The 21,932-nt window shown below is 40.5% G+C and overlaps 1 long non-coding RNA gene across 1 annotated transcript; it reads right to left on the reverse strand.

The window, feature by feature from the left end:
- Nucleotides 1-6,679: 6,679 nt before the first annotated feature.
- On the reverse strand, nt 6,680-10,983 carry LOC135327291 (uncharacterized). The gene is made up of 3 exons (XR_010387394.1): nt 10,841-10,983; nt 10,051-10,134; nt 6,680-7,299 (listed from the first exon to the last, which is right to left on the reverse strand). It is a non-coding gene; the product is annotated as an uncharacterized LOC135327291 (long non-coding RNA).
- Between the last annotated feature and the right edge of the window lie 10,949 nt (nt 10,984-21,932).

A 21,932-nucleotide genomic window follows, 5' to 3' on the forward strand; every position in this document is an offset into this window, starting at 1 on the left:
TACCTGGTATAATGAGGCATTTCACGGCTTTCTGAGTACTTAATGCTACGCACAGGACTGACAGTACGCGTATCTTCGTAATCGTCTGGGGCCGTGATCACTGACAAGTTTATTATTCCACCCTAGGAATAGTTCACTGCCTTCCTCTTCTGCATTTTATTATATTAAAAGTACTCCCTAACTCTCAGCCTAGTAGTCCTCCCCAGTACCTCTGGTCTGGAGGCTCCTCTAGCAGCTGACTGTACATGCTGTAGTTATCTAGGAGATACACTTATCAACAGTGCACATGGTAATTTAACTGTATTTAACTGCCGATTCATGCCAGCAGGTATGAGTTAGTTTTGATGCAGTGCTTTAACACCTAAGCCAGGGATGAGTCGAGAGGAAACCTCTGTGTTTCTATGCTGGGACTTGGAATCTGCAAATGTTTTGCTCGGTTTGTTTCTCTGTGTTACTCAATTAACAGAAGAGCGAGTAACATAAGATTGCCAAGGCCAGGGACTGCTTTACAAATGGCAATAATACTGCACATTACTCTTAATAATACTGTTCTTTTGCAAGCTTATGTGAGACTGTTTAACAGTTGCCCTCAGCTTTTAGCAATTCACTGGCACTTTATGCAGGATTTCAGCAGATAGAAGCGGATCCTATCACCAATGATAGATGTTGAACTCATTTAACTACTTAGGATAAGGCTCAATGTTTTCGTGGCTGTAAGCCTTCATTTTGTCAGGTATTATCCTTGGAAACCGCATGCCAAGGTTTGTGAAGTGCCTTACCTCTAAATGTTCTGCAATTATAAACTACAGAGACGGCTAAATTAATAATAGCAGTTACTTCTGCAACAGCGGAAGTGTTTTAACATACAGAAACACTGCAGTGTTATTTAAGGCCATGACAGAAAGATGAAAGTGCGGGAAGCAGCTCTGCATCTCTCATTCAGATTTCATCGCACAGTTTACATACTCACTTTTTTGCAGACAGGCAGCCGTGACTGTGTCTGAAGCTATGGACTTTGCCGCAGCAGGCACAGCAGTTCTCTCTCCGGGATCCTCTGTGAGACGAGAATGAAATTGGTAACAAATGAAAATTCAGATGCCAGTCAAGGATTATAGGGCCCAGATATCTGCGCAGTAAGAATCACTTATGGCAAAATTGGTAGAGGTAAAAGCAAACCAAATGCTAAAGGAAGTATTAGCCATCATTTTATGTTATCTGTAATGTAACTGGTGTTATTTATACCTGGTGGTGCTTTTTATTAATGATATTCTAGACTCTAGGTGACTTGCACACAGATTATAGTGAGTAAGTAATAGGACCCTCCTGGGGTGTGCACTGTGCTTTAGTTTACTAATTTTGTATTTAAAGCTTCTGACTTCAGTATTCCGCATGTCTTTTGCCTTGTCCAGACAATTGTGCAAAAAGACATTTTAAAAGCAAGAGCACCACATAGATCCATAACTGTATTTGCCACATACCTATTTGGACAGATCTCTACCACTTAAATAGATGGGTAACTTGCAGCAATAGTTTTGTGTGTCTGCCACTGGAAGGGTGGTGACCAATGCTTTCATCGGTGGTTACACAGGCTTTTGCTGACAGCAGAGCAGAGAGATTCTTGATTCCTGCAATGAGTCTCAAGCCCTGAGGTAAGACTCTTGATTTCTGAAATGAGCTGTAGGTCCTGGAGGGGAATGAGTGCAGAATAAAGCCCCAGTTCCTCTTGTAAATCTGCTGCAGTATTTGTCACATATGCTTGCTTTTCCCTATCCCGAACTTCTTCACTTGTCACCATCAGCTCCTGTTGCTCTCCTCCCTCTTCTAGCTCTTTCCTTGCCTTTTTCTGCTTTCCTGTTGCGTGTTACCAATCTTCTCTCCATCCTAAGCCATGTACTTTCTTACTGCCTGCTGATCTCTGACCAGGACGGTGAAATAGCTTGGTTTTGTTTTGTTCTACATTCGCTTTTGTGCCTGGTGGCTGAGCAGCTAGTCCTAGAAGAGAGGTAAAACTCTGTCGATCCGATCAGCACGGACGGGGCATACTGAGTAGAGAAAAAAAAACATTCAGAAAGCATTAATTGCTGAGATCTTTCTTGCTGCAAACTGAGGGGTGATCATATGATGAGAGGAACTTCCCTGCCTGTGAAGTTCCTTCTTTCCAGCAGAGCTGATGCATGTTTGTGTGTTGTCAATGTGAAGAGCAACACTTTAACATGAACTCCTATAAAGGTGGTTTAGATTAGCGTATTTTATTTGGCAGATCAGGAATGTATGCACAGTTACCACAACTCAGCTGACAAGCTGTAACTCGAGAACATACTCTATACTGGGGACAAATTTGGGCAGATCTTAGAAGCTAATCGAAGGCATATCCTATGACAACAAGCCGATCATTCTGCAGTTCCTACCTCAAAAGCACTAGATGTTCCCAGCAGACAACCTGTGGGATTTGGGGAAATGTTCGGCAAAGAAACTTACTTTTCTAGAATACTGTTTCTGGAATGATTGAATTTGCGAAGAAGCTTTCCAAAATACTCCAGCCTGAGGCAAGACACCCAGCATGCAAAACTTCATTCTGAATGTTTCAAAACTGGGTAATATTTCTAAGTGATTGAAGAAACTTATAATGAAAAGTACTAAGCAGTCAACTACATGAGGCACTACCTGTTTTATCTGTAATGCTGTTTCATAATTAATTTAAAGTTATAAAGTTGTATGTTTCTTTTTCTATTTTTATACTCAGGCTCTTACAAAGCTGCTTCCTTCTGATGGCAGAATCACTACTTAAGTACTTATCTGCATTATATGTTCTAAAAAATGTTTTCCAGATAGGTCCTTGTCATTTTGATTCTTTAATTATAAAACCTAAAACCCCAAATTAAGGACATAGTCTTTACGGTGGTAGCTTAATTGGTATGAAAACTACTCAGACTTTTGCAGTGAAATGAATTAGAATGACATTTTGTTTGAATGATAGTAAATGACAGTAGTGCTGTTTCAGCAAACACCTAAAATCTTTGCCATATCATTAAAATCACTAGTAAGTAAAGATATTAAAATAATTATAGGAATTTTGTATGTCAAATATCAGTTTCAGTCAGACACTATTGCTGTCACATTAAATTAATATTTACTGCTGGCACAGCTGAATATTTTACATACCTGTTCTTCCAATAACATCATTAACCACATGTTTAACTAAGCTGCTGCCAGCATTGAGTGTTACTCTCAGTTTTGGCGCTTGCAATTATCTTATTACAAGTACTTTTCAGCAATATCTTATAGTCTAATCGAACAGTAATTTATTCACCTTCTTACATGCTACTAAAGACTTCAGTTCTCCACATTTATCATGTGAAACTATCCTCAAAAAGTAAAAAATGTGGTTCAAAACTTTTTTTCTCTTTTAGTAAAGATCTATACTAGTCACACAAAAGTGAAGTTTTAGAAATAAAATGGTAAGGGGGGAAACTGATTTCTACATCTTAGCTTATTCTCTAATCTATGTCCACAGTGAAATGCATTTTAAAAGGGGGTATAAATTCTGCTATTTAAAGTATAGTAATCCTAGTAATATCCTGAACAAATATAAATCTGCTGGTTTTGTGCAACACTTGGTTCCTTAATTATTACATCTCTGTTTGGATCTCATCTCTACTTATTTTAGTAACAGAGTGAAAGGGATATGAGCAAGGGCACCAAGTAGTCCGTGCAGCTTCAGGGGCTCACTAGGAAGTCCCAGATTAGTTCTAAAGCTGACACAGAAATTGGAGAAGGAGTAAAGTTAACCAGAAGTTAGGGAGGATTCAGCATAAAAACTTACATTAGCTGAAATTTAAACAGTAAGCAATGTCCCTGCTCAACCTTGTCATTTCTCCAGTGTGTTGGAGAGGAAAGAAGTGTGATACGTCACAGGGGTGTGAAACGGTCATGGGGGATACCAAGCAAGTTGTATCTGCGTTTCTTCACTTTAAGTATATCCTTTCACCTATTCATCTGATGGTGTCATATGTACTTAATGCAGTTCCTTTATCTTAAGCAGATGACATAAACTAAAAAAGGGACTCAGATCTCAGAAGAAACAGTTGCAATGCAAAGAAGAGCAGTTACTCAGGAGAGGACTCATGTGCCCTGTTTTTTCTACTTATATCCATAATATTAATTTACATGGGAGCATATTTGGTCCTATAATAGTATTAATTGCTACAGCTCTATGTTTCCTGGAAATAAAGATGCCTAGTAGCAGCTCCTGGTTTTTACAAAACTGAACTGAAATCTTAATTCTCTCCTATTTCTGAATGATGCCCGAGACCTAGCACTCTTACAGATATTGTATGATACTCAGAGAATGGATCAAATAGGGGCTTAATATTTTGACAGCTTTTCTCTGCAAAGGCAAACTAACTTAAATTTGGATCTAGCAAACAGGCGCTATCTGTGTTTTGCACACCTATGCTGCACGAGCCACAACCCAGCAATGTTGCCATTTCTTTTCCATTTCCTGGAAGATTACCTGTGAGGTACCAAATCACATAAGCCCCAAATTCCACCATGTGATTTAAACTGCCGAGTGTCTGTAGGACAATAACAGTATACATTACTACTCACAAGCAATAGGGTTAGGTGTTGAAATGAGGCTCTTTCTAGACATGAAGGCTCACACTAGAGATGTGGTGATCTAGTACATCTAACTACACTTTAAGCAGCACTTGAAATGGTGGCTTTTAGCTCTTCCAGGTTACACAATGTCAATCTTATTCCATGTTTCTCCTTACTCTTGGTAAACTTTGAGGAGATGCGGGCTATGTTTGTGCTATATAAAAAGAAAGAGCGAGAGAACACAGAGGCATAGTCCTTTCCCCAGATCAGACCCTGGTGGAAGCGAACACATGCAGAGGAATGTATGCTGGCCTGCTCAACTCACAGAAAATAACCAGGGCATAAGCAAGGCCCAGATCTGTAAGACTGAGATTTCTCTCCTGTTTTTTCATCATCTCTCCTGCTCCATGCATGAGAGAAGCACACCACGTTTGTCCGACCTCCTGTCCTTCAGATTTCAGTGTGCACACATTCCTGGTGCCTGTTCTGAGCACGCATGGTCTCTCACCTCTGACATAGAACATCCGTGCTGAAAACTCCTGTGCTATCTCCTCGCTCTCTGTGCATGACTGGGTACAGAATGATTTTCCACATATGTCTGCTCCCAGCTACCCCAGCGGTCTCATCAATGTAGCAGCACGCTGTGTGAGCTATTCCAGAGAGGAAGAAAAGAGAGACTTTGTATTTCCTTCCATATCTACAACACTTTAAAGAAAAAGCTGTTTCCCCCATACTTAGGTGCCATCATTTTATGTTTTTTTGGTCTGAGACCACAAAATTATTCACATTATTATTGCCCTAGAGAGCTCCTGCATGACTACTTTCATATTTAATTTACCCTTTTTGATGCTGTGTTTGTCTGAATAATAGTTATGTTTTAACTGAGACTGCTGGTTGAGTGGGTGAAGATGGAGGGAGAGACTGTTTTGACACATGCTTTTTGGGTAGTATAGCTCCAGTCACACAAGTATGGAGGTTTATATACATTTTTGCTGTTTGGCTGGTGTTTGCAGTCTATTTTTTGTTGACTAGGCTTTTTTTTAAATCCCAGGAGCAAAATGAGAAATGAGTGTTGAAAGATGTGCCATTATTTTCCTACTATTTCTAAGAGTCTACTTTGGAAACCATATTTAAGCAAGAAGGAAAAAGTGCAAATTCTACCAATTCAAATCTGCCTCATTTTGTCACATCTCTAATTATTAATGGAAAAGAGTAACAGCTGTATTCATGCATAAAAATCATGGGGTCATGTGGGAAGAAGATCTAAAAGATATTTTAAGTGCATTTAACTTTTTTTTGGAACAGACAGTCCTCTTCTCCTCCAAGAGATAGGGAAAAAACATGAACTTGCCTAACAGAGAAGCCCCACAGGAGCTCAGATTTTCTTGATCAAGAGTAAAGGTGTAGATTGTCAGGGGCTCATTTTTTACCCCCAGACTAGGGTTGCAGAGGGATTGTAATGGAGCCTCCTCACGGCCCACAGTGAGTGGATTTATAACCCCTATTAAAGTTCTCTGCATAGTCTGCTTAGTTGGGCTTTGTGCAGGGAGAGTCAAATTTCTGCCTTATTTTCTAGTCTAGGAGCTGAGAAGAAGACGACAAGTAATAGCTGCAGCAGTTCCCATGCAATTGCAAAGTTAATAATTGTGACAATTCAGAAGGAAAACACCGAGTGTTTGCTACCAGGCAGTAGAGCCAGGATTTCACCCAAACACGGCTACAGAAAGTTCATAATGACTTTTCAGTATGATTTGGTTTAGACAAATGTAAAGAGCAGTCCTATCAGTAAGAAATGAAAGGTCATAGCAGCCCAAGAGTTAAAATATTTTTGCTAGAAGAAAATGACTAAAAGTCACATCAAGTAAAACAAAAATCAGTCTGCACTACTAAACCTCATATGCCACTAAGAACTTACATAATATACTACTGACGTCATGATTATATAAATTACACAGTACTTTCACATATGACATAGAGATTATATTACTAGTCTATGAAAAAACCTTTAACTTCCGATTTTTAATTTAGGGTGAACTATTGCAGTATGTATTATAAAATTAGATACACATACCAAAAAAACTACAGCAGTTTGACTTTTTATTACTTTTACCCCAACAGGTGCAAAAACATAAGTTTAATCAAAAGCTTATAGATGCACAATACCATTTTTGGAAAGGGTATAGCTTTGCTTTCATTCTTGTAACACTGAATGTGTCGTGTGTTTATTTTATTTAGCTGAAGTACAGAATCATGTGTGTTGCATTATGCTGCTGTAAATCCATGGGTAAAATCCTGGCTTCACTGAAGTCAACAGAAGAATTCTCATGGATTCAGTGGGGCCAACATTTCATCCTGCATTTGTAATCAATCATTATAATGTAACAGGGTCTAACAAGTGACTACAGAGGAAAAAAATTACAGCATAATACTTTGAGTTATTTGCAAATATTTTAGAGATCTGAAACTCAGGAAATAATGCCTCTCCTAGTTGCTCCTAGAAAAATATTTACGAAACTAGTACTTGCAGGTAGGTGATTTCCAGATTGGATTTTCAAAGCATGTTCTATATTTGACATTAAATAAACATCAGTTTTCATTTCGTATCTTCCTTAATCTTCCTTCACTTGTTACTTTCACAAGTTTCTCTTGCATATGTTATTCTTTGGTTGAAAGGGAGACGTATTTGAATAGCTTCACTTCCTAAATAGAGAAATTAATTAAACTCAGATGACAATATAAGAAAACAGAACAGATCGATACTCGCTTTTCAAATAACGCATCGGAATTTGCAATGCAGTAAGTTGTGACAGAGGGTTCGTCTGTCAGCTTCAGTGCAGTAGCACGAAAAAAGAAGAAACGACATGTCAAAGTGACAGAAAAATGAGAAGTAAGACAACAGAGAAAGTACATACTGTGAACCCTGATTTCCTTTTCTCCTACCTTATGTATCATGGATCAAACAATGTACTGCATATTCCAAATACACTTATATTTGCAAAGTCATATTTAAGGCAGGCAAAACAAAAAGGCTGCCCAGGATTTCTAGAAAACAAGGAACATGAGGCGCAGTGAGAGCTCCACAGTTAGTGTTTTCCTTCCATATTACACAAAGTTACCAGTAAGACACTTACTCAGAGGTAGCTGAATTTTAGCTAATAGCAATGCTAGCAACTAAGTCAACATGTTATATAAAAAAGAAAAAAGAAAAAAAAACCCAGATATCCCAATCCAGACTTCTCACCGGTTAAACAGGTAAATCAGAATGACACAGTAAACTAGTTCCTTCCTTTGAAAGTGAGGTATTTCATTGGTAAAAGCAAGAACGCAAGTAAATTCCTAGTATATTTGTCATCATATAAGTCTTTCAAGGTCGCCTCAGTAAATTGCAAGGAAGCATGTGTGGATGGGATATTCTATATGGGTAAATAACACAGAATCACAGAAATTAAATGTCATCCTTCCTTCTGTCTCAATAAAAGCCCCCTATTGACTTCAAGGGAATTTTGCGTGAATACTTGCCACAGGAAACATGCGCAGAGGACCCATGGTCCCCACTCATGTAGGTGGGATGGACATTAATTAGAGCTTGAGGAAAAATCAGAATGGGGATTAAGACAGCTTTCCATATTCTCTGCTGCCTGAAAAGATGAATGCAGGCAAATATCTAGGCTGGATTGCCTAGTTCCTTTAAGCAAACAGCACCACAGAAAATCATTCAGCCATAGCAAGGTTGACTAGTAACACCTTTAGGAAATGCAGGAGCACCACGGAAAGAGAGAACTTGCTTTTCTGAAGCCATCATTCTAAACTGTTTCAAGAATTGTTTTAGCAGCCGAGAGAAATAGCTAATGCCAAGAATGAAAACCAACACAACTGTTGCCAGAAGATCCAATGACATTCAGCATGGTGTAGCGTGAAAGAAACAGGGCTGCAGTGATGCTCATACAAGTTTTACTATTAATTGCTGACTCAGTTTTTACTTTCCTAGTTCATTTCCAGTGAGGAGAAAATGCGGGACCCCTCCAGTAAGATGACTGTATCAGAGTATATCATATATGTAGTACCAGAGGCACTAAAGAGGTGCCGCGAGAGTTGCTTGAATATACACATAGCTAAATGCCACGGCCGCTCCTCACTGGGGAAGGAAATTTCAAAGAGAAAGTTTGCCTAGAAGGCTCTTGTTGCTACATCTCTCTAGAAGGGAATGGGAAAGACGCTGGAAAAGCGTGATTTTGGAACATGGAGCTGGGGACTTTGTAAGGCGTTTAATTCCTTACAAATTTGTTGGGTTTGAAAACCCAGAGCAGGAAATAGCTGGGCAATATACTATGTAAGGCCATCTTTAGGGTTTCCAAGCATAGCTCATCAGAGTTTACAGGACTATTATTAGGTACTTGGTTGTACAGAAGTCATCCTTTCTCCAAAATGGTTAATGCTAGCATCTACTTGTATTTATCATATTTAGAAAAATACATAACTTTTCACACTTTGTAACTGAGAACCTTTGCACCTAGAACCTTAAGAACAGCTCAGACTTGGTTACAGGGTGTTTTAAAAGAAATATAAAAATGAAACAAAACATGCTAACTTGTTCAGTTTGAAAAAATGGCTCTTTGTGTTTTAAAAGCTATCATAAATTGAAGAAAAATGTCTTTCAATTTTTTTAAACAATTTTAAAAACTACTATATCATCATGAAGCTTTTTTTTTTTTAGTGTGTAGTAGCTTTAAAAAAATTCTTTAGACTGCGCCTGTGCAGAGAGCCCGTATGGGACAACACATACACTAGGCTAAGCCTACTAGCAGAGGTATTAACGCAACTGATTTCACTAATGAAGGAGTGAAGCCATTGTGTTTATACTACCCGAGCTAAGGCACATAGGGTAAAAACTGCTATTTGAAAGGCAAGGGATAAAACAAGCAAATGCAAAAAAAAAAGAAAGAGACATTTTGTTTTGAAGGCAAGACAGCAATAAAGACTAAGAGGGAGGGAAGAAGAGATTAGGTACCCTTCCTGTCCCCGCAGCCGCCCGGGAGGACGCGCTGGGAGGGCCTCGGAGCACCTCCGGCAGGGCTGGGGGCCGCAGGGACAGGCAAGGCTCCATGTGCCACCGCGCGCTCGACCTCCCTCTTGAAGCAATTAATAAAACCCTTTAATTGCCTTTTCCTACAGAGCTGTCAAGGCATATTTGCCAAAGACACATGCGGGTCCCTTGCCCCGCAGGCAGCAATGCCGTAGCCTGGCAGCTCAAACCAAATTCGGGTCTGGCAGGTGAGAGGCTTTTTTGCCCAGGATTGCTTTCCTTCGTCTTTGGTGTCTTTCCCAGCATGGTGAGCATTAGTTACATATATGGCTATGGACCGAGAGCCAGATCTGGTTGTTGCGCTGAGTTTTTATCATATGGGTTGTGTTTAACCTTGACAGATCCCGCATTTCCGGGAGGTCTCTCACCTCCTCATGCCGGCTGGTTCAGGGCTTGCGAGGCTCCAGCGCAGAAGCAGAGTGTGCGTTTCTCTGTGTGTGCTGAATCTGGGACTGAAAACATGCAAGAATTTTGTGCACGGCCCGACACGGAGCAGACAGACGTTGGCTGGCAGGCAGCCCCTGCGATACCTGGATTGCTGGGATTGCTCGCTGCCAAACCTAAAGTTTTAAAGCGAAGCCCTGGCTCCGCTGAAACAGCAGCGAAATTCCTGATGATTTGGATGGGGGTAAGATTTCACCCATGGGCTTGATGGTGGGAATGGTCACTTACTGCCCTACCTCAGCTGCAGCTGGCTGCAAGCACACAAACCTGCAGGCAACAGTCTCAATCTCAGCTACCGATACACTGACATAATGTAGGCTTTTCCCCAGAACATCACCCGTGAAACATCAGCTTTACTGCAGTGTTCAGAGCAAAACACGAGTCCCCTCTTTTGTGTTAGCTTTCCTAGAATAATTTCTTCAAAGACAGGAAACCAAAATTAAACAAACAAACAAACAGAAGTCTCATATCTTAGCCCAGATATGTCAAATCAAACCACCCCAACAAATCCTCATTGCTAGGAAGTGCAGAGTAAGACTGTTTCTGATGGCTATGTGTTTGTTTGTTTGTTTGTTTTAATCTGGTAAATGTAAATCAACTGCCCATTTAATTGTTAGCCTAGTTGCCAACATCTAGCTGCTGACATTTTCAGAAACTTCACTAACTAGACTAGATAAAAGGCCTGTCATTATTAAGCCAGAATTTTAACAATACCTGTATCACAGACTCAGCTATAGAAGTCATAGTCAGTCCATTGGTTTCAGCACAGTTATAACCAGTAATCCTGGTTGACATGCTGAAGTCGCAGTGTAGTTCTCATTAGCTAACTTCTTAAAGTAGGTCTTATAAGGTTGCCTTCATCTAGGACAGAGAACAGAGGTAAAAACTTGAGAATGTGAAATGTTTCTTTTCCCTTTCATAAATAAAATCTGGGAGATCCCTCCCCAGCTTCTCCAGCAGAGCCGTACAACAGGGATAATTTATCACCAGGTTATTCAGAAATGTCTTAGATAGGTGCATCTTACCATTTTCAAGACACAGGTTACGATGCAGGCTCTGTCTCATCTCAGTGGTAACAAGTTCGATAGCTCGAGGCCTTCTGTTAAGAATGCTGCTGCTGTTCCCCGCTGGTTACATCACCCCGTTCATCCCAATTACACGTGCCGTAGCTGATGTAGTGCTTTAATAATTTATTTTATTTTTGCACTGATTAAAAATTTCTAGATCAAACATTTAATGAAAAGTTCTCCAACCTGACAGGTTTGCTGCTGAATGCAGCCATTTACAACTCAAACCTTATAATAACCAGAGCAAGTGTTGGAAAAGCTGTTCATGCCAAATACTCGGCAACTGACACACATGATCTTATATCTTTTCATTCAGACCTTTTTTTTTTTTTTTTAATCTGAGACCTAATTACATTGGTTGTAACTGTTCTGAAATGAATGGTGGCAGGAACTAATACTTGTTTATTTTCTTTCCTGACAAGTGCTCTGAATAAAAACAGTTTCTAGACATGATGGAATGACTTTTCCTATGACTCAGACACATTCAATGAAATAAGGTTTGAAGAAACCAGAGCTTGTTTTCTGTCTAACAATAGTAATTGAAAATACCCAGAGCTTCTAAGTATTTACACCATTTAAAAATGTAGGATTAAAAACTACATAGGACAGAAAGTATCCTGCACACAAGCTCTTGCCCTACACTTTTTCACTTGAGTGAGATATTGTGCTTGTTACTCAGGCTATTTCTATTTCATGAATTTCTCTTTTGAGTGTGATTTTCTTTTTCATTTTTAATTTACAGGTGCCACTTAAAATAAACAGTCATATTTCCAATTGGCAATGTATTTAACATTCTTCACAACTCCAGGGCAAATTAGATTTTTAAAATAAACTACTTTATATTATAGGAAAACATAAAACTTCAGGTTAATTTCCATGTTGCAAAGATCTAAGTAGCACATTTTTTGCAAGCTGCCTAGCTGCCAGTATTTCAGTTATTTCAGCTTTTCTAAGAGCAACCTACCTAGTTTGGCTCTGTTTTGTAATAAAGTTATCTTAATATTTTATTATTACTCTGCAGTCAGAGGTTTGAAAGAAATTAAAATTTAGCAAATATTATTTGAAAACTGGGTATAGGCTCTGCTGAAAAGAGAGCTATACCCGGTAACTTGAGTAGAGTAATTGCACAGGCATGGTAACTTGCTCAAAATGCAGATTTCTTTTTTAAACTAATTTATTAAATAACTTTGTCTATTTTTCCCCTAATAACGCAAGCATATTTTCTGATTACAGGAAAGCATTCAGGGCTGCCAGTTGTTCTCCTGAGATTGTAATGAAAGCCTCTTGGCTTTTGACCTCATGTTGCACGTACAAAACGCGCAAGACACGTATAAGACCTGCTGCATCTCTCTGCTAACCCTACCTATGGTTGCTCTGCGCTGAATTCACCCGGTCGATATTTCTGCTCAAAAGACATCTTGGAGCAAACTCAAACTCTGGTAAAGAATTAAAATCAGAGCAATGTCCCCAATTTGAGAATGGTCAGGACACACCAGCAATTCTGCTCCTTGGTAAATAAAGAATTATAATATTTTATACACACACACACACACATATATATAGTGTTTCCAATAAGGCTAGGCCATGTTTAGCGCCTAAAAGCGCTGCAACGTCCTCCCAAAAGCTTCGTGCACAAGCTTCGAGGAGGCTGAATGCCTCGGTGCGGCTTTGCCCTCCCTCCCGGCCATTCCTCGTCGCAGAGCTCCCTCTGGAGGGGGCCCGGGGCAGCTGCGCGGGGCTGGCGGCGGCCGCGCACATCTGCCCGCGCACATCTGGCCCCGCGCCGCCAGCGGCGGGGACCCAGCGCGCTCGGGCCGCCCCCGCCTCCGCCCCGGCGCGGAGCTGCCGCCCCCAGCGCAGCGCAGCGCAGCGCAGCGCAGCGCAGCGCAGCGCAGCGGAGAGGAGGAGAGGCCGCTCGGGAGGGCTGACCTGGAAAAGGCTGCGGAGAAACCAGAGGAAAGTGAACTCCCGCCATTGTCCCCAATAACCTCAGCAGCGCGACTGCGGTTGTTGCTGAATTTGCGACTGATGCACAGGACGACTGGTGAAAATATCCAGATCGCTGGAGTTAATGCAAAAGAGCCTCACAGCGCATTGCCTCACATTATTCAGATTATTCAAACCATCCCGGATAAACCGACCTCTCATCTAGAGGGCAAAAATCAAACCTCACAAGGGTGCCCCACAGCCATATTTCCTCACACTCCTGAAGCTCACCTGGGTGGAAAGAGCGTCCTGCTCCCTGCCATGCCTCTGCGTTGCCGCCACGGAGATGAGCAGGGGGATTTCCATAGAACAGTTGGGGGGGGGGGGAGTGGTAGGAGGTGTTTCACAATGACTTGGAGTTGGCCATTCTGTGGAAGTGCTAAGAAATGGTTTAATCTGGGGCTTTCAAGCTACCAGTTGCAGTGTCCCTGCTCCCTCCCTCCCAGTGTGGGAGATGAAGCTTTGGCCTCACCAGGAAATTCGAGTCTGCTGCACGGGTGCTTGCGCCGTGCCCAGCACCGCGGGGCCTCGGCAGCTCCTGGGGTGCCTCGTTCGCCTGCCAGGCTTCTACTCCTGCTGCGTTCTCCTCTCTTGCTCGTCCCAAACATACCTCACCTTTACAGTACAGCATACTCCTAATCACAAACGAGAACACCTCCACGTTTTAGATTCTTTCTTTCTTTCTACATTGATTTAGTACTCAGCACAGCAGTACTTAAAATACTATTTTTAACCAAAGTACCTGAAATAAATTAAGCCATGATGCCATAGTAATGACAAGAAACTAAAGCATGCTGTACATACAGTATTTGAGGTATTTTAAAGCAATCAAAAAGCTGCTCTAGAGTTGTTTCTTTTTTTTGGTGCCAACATTTCTGCTGCCACCAGTGCAAATAAACCAACACACAACAGCTGCACAGCACAAGTCAAGTGTCTACTACTCGTGGGTAATTCATCCTCTGGAAGTGCCTCTCCTTCCACCAGCTACAGAGGAGAATGAATGAATAGCATAGAGGAGATTTCTGTAAGCTTTGGACAGGTAAGGAGAGCTGAGATGAATCTCACCTGCAGTTTATGTAATACTTGTACTTAACTAATCTGTTCCTTAATTCTGATTTAGCAAGAGCAGGAGACATCTATACTTGGCTACTGTTACTTAAGGGAGAGTTGGATGTAGCCAACATCACTTGGCAGACACCACCACCATGCAGTGGAAGAGCACGGGGCAGGCAAATCCAGCTAGCGTTCATGAAGTTGGTGTTCATGGGGTGGTACAGACCCCATGCAAAGATACTAGCTTGGCCTTGAAACCACATCTAAGCAACAAGTGCAGCCTCTTAGTTGGGTGACTTAGCTCTGGCAGAACATAATGCTGCCTCTGCTACCCTGCTGCTGATTTGGGAACTGGAGTGCTTAACATTAGCCCAAGCATCTGCACTGTACTCGTAGCCAGTCTAAAACAGACTCGTCACCTAGGAATTTGGACCAAAATCACATGAGTTTATGAAGCTGACTAGCTTGGTTCAGCACACAGCTGATGCTGTGCAGAAGTTAGGCCACAGAATGCTGTAGCTGGAGGTGCTCCGAAGACCATTTTTAGTATTGCTGAAAGCAAAAATGAAGCCTCAAAAATGAGTCTAAGTGATCCTAGTTTGTTTTCTTATCTGCATTCAATTAAACAAGTACAGTTATTTTCTATTTATTTATAGACGGCATTTTTGTTATGCCGGAGTTTCATTTTACGTTGTCCAGCTTCCAGAGAACAAAGAGGTATGTTTATAGAGCTTTTACCTATAATTAGTGTCACTCAGTTAAACGAGGCACCTCTGTTCTATAACTGCCAAAGCTGTCACACTTTTCTTCAGAATGAATTTCAGTGATGGACTACTTGAGCCACAGTTTCTTTAGAAAGTAGCATAAAATGTGTTCCTACTCTAGACCTGCTATTCCAACCAACTGTATCAGGCGGCAGGCTCTGCCACAGTGCCAGAGCTCAGGAAATGCTTCCTCTATTATATTTCCACTTAATTATTCTTGTACTTTTCAATAACTTTGTGTCATAAAATCATGGCATATAGTCGATTTGGATTAGCTTTATCCTACCAGGTTATGACAGACTTTTAGCCTAGTCATTAATCTGTCGTCATAAGTTTTGGAATCGTATAGATGTGAGAGCCAGCCATATTTAAATCGGGAAGGTATACTTTTTATGAGTCTACATTTAATTAGAATTCCAATAAAAGTGACATATCCATTTGAGGCAGGCTTAATATGCTGAGTTCAACTTTTCTTTGAAACACCTTGCTTTTAAAAGAAATGTCTGCAAAGAAAAACAGTATTTCCTCCAGACATAACAATCTTCAGGCTGGCCTCTCTTTCTGCCCCAACTGCACGCAAGGAAATACCTCCCCAGGGAGAAGGCCCTCGCTGATCCTGCAGCTCCAGAGGAGCCTGGGAAGGTTGTCACTGAAATATTCAGCTTGGGTCTATCGTCTCCTCTTGGCCAGTTGCTCACCTGCTAAAGGCTGTTGCGGTAGAGCTCTAAAGGTTGTAAGAGGTGCATCAAACTTCATGGAGACAAATGCGATAGAGCTGGGTGAGGTGTTACCATTGCTGCTGCATAAAGGATGCCAGCCTGGGCTGGTGACCACAGATGAAGGTGGAGAAGGTAGTGAGAACTGGTCCAGTACCATGTGGCAACTACACACAGGATGGCTCTGCACCTATCTGCTTACCCAGCCCCCTGAGACTTCCCCATGGCATGGCCTTGTTCTTCTTCAAGTGAGGACATGGGCTGGTTGTCAGCCTAGTCAAGCACCTTGCCTTGAGAAGATGGGATTGTGATCCACCTCAGAGTCAAGAAAACAGCCTCTGCTTTTCAAGGCCAATTGACTTCTGCAACACTTTCTTACTTTGCTGGCCAAAGGATCAAGTGGCCTCTCTGTCCCAGAACTTCGGTCTCTATGCTGAAGCCCCTGCATGGCACTAGCCATCTGATTACCAGACTTTTGATCCCTTGAATAGAAGGAATACAAATAAACAACAGAAGGCTATCAGCATCACCAGTCAGCCAGATAAATTTTAATTTATGCAAGCCAAAATAGTGTATAAAACCAATGCATTTTTAAACAATTCTAACAGGTTGGATAACATTTGCTGCTTCATAACAGCTAATATCTTTTGCCTATTTAAAGATATTTTATTATAAGAAAACAGACCTTCTTAAAGTTGCATTTGATTTTATAACACCCTATATTAAGGTGAAGATTTAATATCTGAAAACTGTTTAAGTACACTTCAAAAATATTCTGAATCAATGAACCCTCCTCAAATTCTAATGAGATAAAAGGTGCTATTCTTCAGTTAGGTGTAGTTCAGGAAACTTCTGAGGTCAGCTCACCTTATAAATATGTTGCAAAGTCATGCGCTACATTAAATATTTACATTATTTTCAGTCTTTGCAATTGAGCAAGTTCTGATATTTACATTTCTCCCAACTAGAAGTACTTTCAGATTCTGTTGTTAAAAAAAAAAAAAAAAGTTTGCCTGAATTTGCCTAGTGCATTTAAGTAGGCTCAGAGGAGCAGAGATAATCAGAGATAATTTTTTTTGTATTTTACACTGCTGAGAAAGTAGGTGAGACAGTTGAAAAAAGCAAGAAAGTGAATTTCCCTGTTCAAATCGTTGAACAGAGTAAATCCAGCATCAGGATCAGATGTTGGAGAAAAAGCACCCACTTTTCAAAGGCATCAGAAGACACAACAATTTCCTATAGTACCTGGTTTCTGTTGACTTCATCTCTCATTGGTTAAAATGGAAGCGGTGATCTAAGCTGGCTGGACACTTTTCGAAATCCTGCCGAAGACAGATCACCTTGAGAAACATGATAACTCTTGGACACCATGTTTGCAGTGCACAGACCTTGTACGTCATATCATTAACTATAGTTATTGCTTCTTTCATCTAATCATTAGCTTTTTATTAGTTTTGCATGCAAAACAATGATTTGATAAGTATTTTCTTATTTACTCAACACTGTCTGACAAGTAAATTACTAAAATTAATAGTGTTAGCTTTTGACCATTAACAGTCAAGTTACAGTCTGCAACTAAATGCAGCTCAATCAAATCTCCAGTAAAAATTACAATTCACTAAATAAGAAATGCTTCGTCTGCCATTTCTTAAGAAAGAAAAATGTAAACATTGAGAATCTGGATAAACATTAAACTATTTAATTGCTTAAATAAATATTTCTAGATATCGTGTGCCCTTTTTGGACACACTTTTTGTCCTTTTAAAAAAACAAATACCAAACTGAGCATGAAGTGTTCATTTGTTTTAACTGCTTTTGTAACCAATGAAAATGAACCTTTTATAGGAAAAGCTCTAAGAAGAAAAAAAGCTGAACAAGTTTAAACATCACTGTTTTAAAAATAGAAGCTTACTGCTTATATCATTGTTAAAACTGGCGATTCAGATTGCCAAGTATGGGATCCCTCTGATCAGCTCCGATAGGCATCAACAGCCAAGCTAAAGAGTCTTTAATATTCATGGGGAAGGAACAGGCACTTGTAGGGCACAGTTCATCTAATTTGTAGGTAGACATCTTAAAATAGATGAGATGTCTATCCTTAGATATCTAATATTAAAGCTCAATAGGTAGTCCACAATCTAAAACAGTGCAAGAGCAAGAAAGAATTACAAGACCATACAATAGCACAGCAGTGAGAAATATGAGGTCGCTTTGCTCCTCTCTCTGCCCTCGGGCAGGGCAGCTTTACTAGAGCAAATACCTCCTAATGGCGGGGAATCGCTGTGAAAGGGGAAAAGAGGCTCTCACGGGGAGTTTGTAAAGTGATGAGCTACCACAACACTGCAAAGCTGTTGCAGGCCAGAGGTGCCACAGGTGAAGGCCGTACATAAATGTCTCTGATATTACAGTGGAGCAGATATTCCCAAATATCTCAAAGCCGCGAGCTATCCCCCCCGTTGTGTTAGCCAGGTTGCACTACAGCAGTAGCAGCAGCAGCTTCCAGCTTCCCAAGCAGGACCAACTCCCTCTCCGGCTTTCTGAACCCCATCTCCGCTCCTTCCCAAAGAGGCGTCCCCAAACGCCTCCTCCTCCTTCCCCAGAGAAGGGGGAGAGAAACAACCGTCCCAATGGCTGACCATGAAGGGGGTCTTAAACCAATTTTAAACTAGATTCCTCTCCTCTGTGACCCAGAGAAGAGGGTCTCTCTCATGGTCTATGCCTGAAAACATTGTGCAAGACAAGACAGAGTTCTCACATCTTACTGAGAAAAGAATAAAAGACTCCAACTCTTTTAAACATTTGGGAACATAGTTTGCTCTCGCACCCAGCTATGCATCTTTGCCCATGTGTGTAGACTGCATGCTTAACGTAATACTTAAAGAAGCAGAGAGATTTAAACTACAACAGAAAAATCTAAGGTCTGCATCTAACTGAGGGCTAGATCTGTGAAACACATGTTTGTGGAGGAAAGAACAAAAAATCAAGTATGAAATTATATAAGATGATTAAAGGCCGGGTTTAATTATACTTTCCTGGGCCAAAACGTTCAGTGCCCTTTGATTTAGCCGCAATAAGGAAATAAAAAAAAAAGTTTTGTTTTTAAACACACACATTCCATAGCTTTTTTTACTCTTTCCCTGCACTGAACTGCTAACTAGCAAAGCCCCCTCTGCTGCCAACATCTTAAAGCTGTTCTAGCAGACATGCGGATTTTAGGCTGGACTCACTCACTTCCAGTACTCACTGAGTGACCTGCAGCAGCCTACCTGAACCCAGGTGCAAGGCTCTGGGTCCCCAGCCGCGTGCTGGAAGGGAGTTTCCTCGAAGCCCACTCTGTTACAGAGCTGTGCAGAAACGCAGGAGATCGCACAGGCTCGGTCCAGACAGACACACATGTAATCAAAGAAAAAGAATGGGGTCAGGAAAACACAGTGATAGAGGAACTGTGGGAAGGTAACGCAATGCTTTTGGCACTGCAGAAAGCGGCTTATATCCACATTATCAGGCAAATGAGTTACAGCCTAGCTGGAACATGGCTTCTACCTTTCTATCCCAAACAGGCAAGGTATGAAGACCTTATGCAACATGCAACCCACTGGTTGTAAGACTATCATACGCTGCAGTGAGGGTATAACAAGTACACCTAAAAATGTTGTCATACTTCACAGACAAACCCATAAAACCTTCCTACTCACGTACACGCACTTACCCCCCAGGACCATAGTGCTCCTATGTGTAGCTGTGCCTTTCTGCAGCGGTGGCCACGTGCTGGCCCTGCATGCCCAGTGCTCTTTGGAATAATTGCGTGTTTTTCTGATCACTTTTTTTGTATTAGTGCAATTTATTTCCTTGCAAAATGTAAGGCTCCTTCACAGGGTGAAGCAGCTTTCGACTCGTTGGGCACTTTCCCTCTTGCTTGAAGTCTTCGGTGAGCTGTGCAGCAACGCGCAGACCACGCAAGCTGTGGCGGTGAGTTGGTCTCGCCAAAAGCTTTTTTGAGTGTCATACTTGGGACTTGCTCAGCCCACAGCTGCTAACTGAAAAAAAAAAATGGCTAGTCTGATGTAAATAAACCTCAGTTCATGAAGCGCTGCACGGAGGAACTTCAGCAAAAGGCAAAATTAAGAAAGAGAGTCCTATCCACAGCTTGTCCGTAGTATCTGTGTGTTTATACCATCACATGGTCTCTTAGTTTGTTGCACAGGAAGCTTCATCCCAAGTGATTAGGCAGCAGTGACACCTAATGCACAAGCTGGAAATTCCTTTTGGTACCAAAATATTAAAGCCTCTCTGCTTGCCCATTGCTAGAGTTAGAGTATACTCACGCGGACTGCTTGCAAGTCTGAGTGAGGTTTCTGAGTGGCTGGTGAATGCAGGGCCATCAGCAGTATTTCTGAGCATTTGCATATTACCAAAGTCAGCAGAAGTTTTTCAAAAAGCTAGCAAACATGCTTCTAGCATATAAATCTGGGTTTTATTTAGTTCTCTCTTTTTAAAAATTTATTTACTTAATTTGAAATAGTGGCAAGCTACTTATCTCTTTTAAATTTTGATTTTTTTAATTATTTTTAAAATAATCTTATGAAAGCAATATGTATTTGCTGCTGGAGGTTTTTTAACGTACAGAGCTGGAGGAGTCTTTTTCTTGCCCCAAGGAAACAGAATATGTTAAAGGATAAACTCATGACAGATAAAAGCTCTTTTACAGCCCCAGAGAGAACTTCCTCCTTATTTCTATTTATTCAGTTTTGCCAAGTTAATAATGAGTTCCTTCAAACTGAGAAGCTGATTTGGATTTGAATAGTACAAAAATTTCATTTTCCTTTTCCAAGCTAGTACAAAAAATCTGAGGAGCTAAGATCTGCTAGTTCTAAAATTCTGAAGGACTTAATGATCAGAAATAATAATTTGACTGTTTATTGTGAAAATTTATTCTAAAAAAATCAGTTTTAAATGAGAACTACATCATATTTTTTTCTATGCATTCAGCACATTCCACATATTTTTTGGCAGATTAGATTGTTTTCAGAAAGCTGTTTTTCTCCATTGTTACTTGAATCTCCCTTTCTATCCAAAGGCAGTTTGACCCAAACACACATAAAAACAAGTATCCTAATAAATACAAGATATTATTTACTATTTTATAACATAACAGCATTCAGGAATTTTCTCGAGTATTAAAAGACAGGTTCTATTTTCCCTTGAATATGTATGTAATGCTTTGTGGTGGTTAGCAAAAAGAAACATCAGATGAAGCATAAAAAGAATATTTAATTGCAAATCAATGTAATAATTACCTATCAGAAATCTACTTTTCTTAGGAAAAGAACTAAATTATACAAAGACAAAACAAAATGAAAGTAGCTTATAAAAATCATGGTCTTCTGAAGGTTAAAATCATTTATTTAAAACAACGAACTCTGCTTATTACAACTGAGCTATTTGGGAATAAAGATATTTCTCTGGGCATTATTACATCTGTTTTTGTGGTTCTTTATATTTTAGTTTAGAATTTTGAAGGGTCGTGGTGATTTTGAAGGGCGATCATGATACAAGGATTTCCTCCATTATGAGCTATTATGTAAACCTAGCTTGAATCAGCTACAAAATTTTGCCAAATGATTCCTGAACCTTAGCCAATAATCTGATTAAAGAGAGCAAGCACTCACTTTTTATATTTAAAAAGTGTGTTTGGAGAAACTCCACTGGTCATTCAGATTTCATTAACCTCCAAGTTAATAATTCACATTCTGTCCATTATATTACATTCTGTCTTCAGGCCAGGTTCACCCCTGGTATGTTCAAACTTGGGAAAAAGTCACTCAGAATGACTCTATTTGCTTAGAACTGAGTAAAACTAGAACAAAGAGAAAGAAAACACATTACATTGCAGATCCTATGCTTAAACAGCTACAAACCTGCTCTGCTTCTCTAGAAGGTAAGAGCAGCAACTCTCAGATGAGAAGAGCAATGAAAGAGTGAATTTAAAAACCGAAATGCCTAAGAGAGACAGCAGCACAGAGCAGAAACTGGAGAAAATAGCTTCCTTATCTAATGCGTACTCAAAGCATTACCGATGCCAGTGAACTGAATTCTACATACTGTTAGAGAGCAGGGATGATTCACAACGAGATAATACACTGCACGAGCTCTGATAGAGTCCGTGGCAGATCTTAACAGATGGGACAGATCTCCCAGTGTGCTCTCCTGCCAGGATCCA

Source organism: Dromaius novaehollandiae, chromosome 2, assembly GCF_036370855.1.
Source record: "Dromaius novaehollandiae isolate bDroNov1 chromosome 2, bDroNov1.hap1, whole genome shotgun sequence".
Taxonomy (NCBI): domain Eukaryota; kingdom Metazoa; phylum Chordata; class Aves; order Casuariiformes; family Dromaiidae; genus Dromaius; species Dromaius novaehollandiae.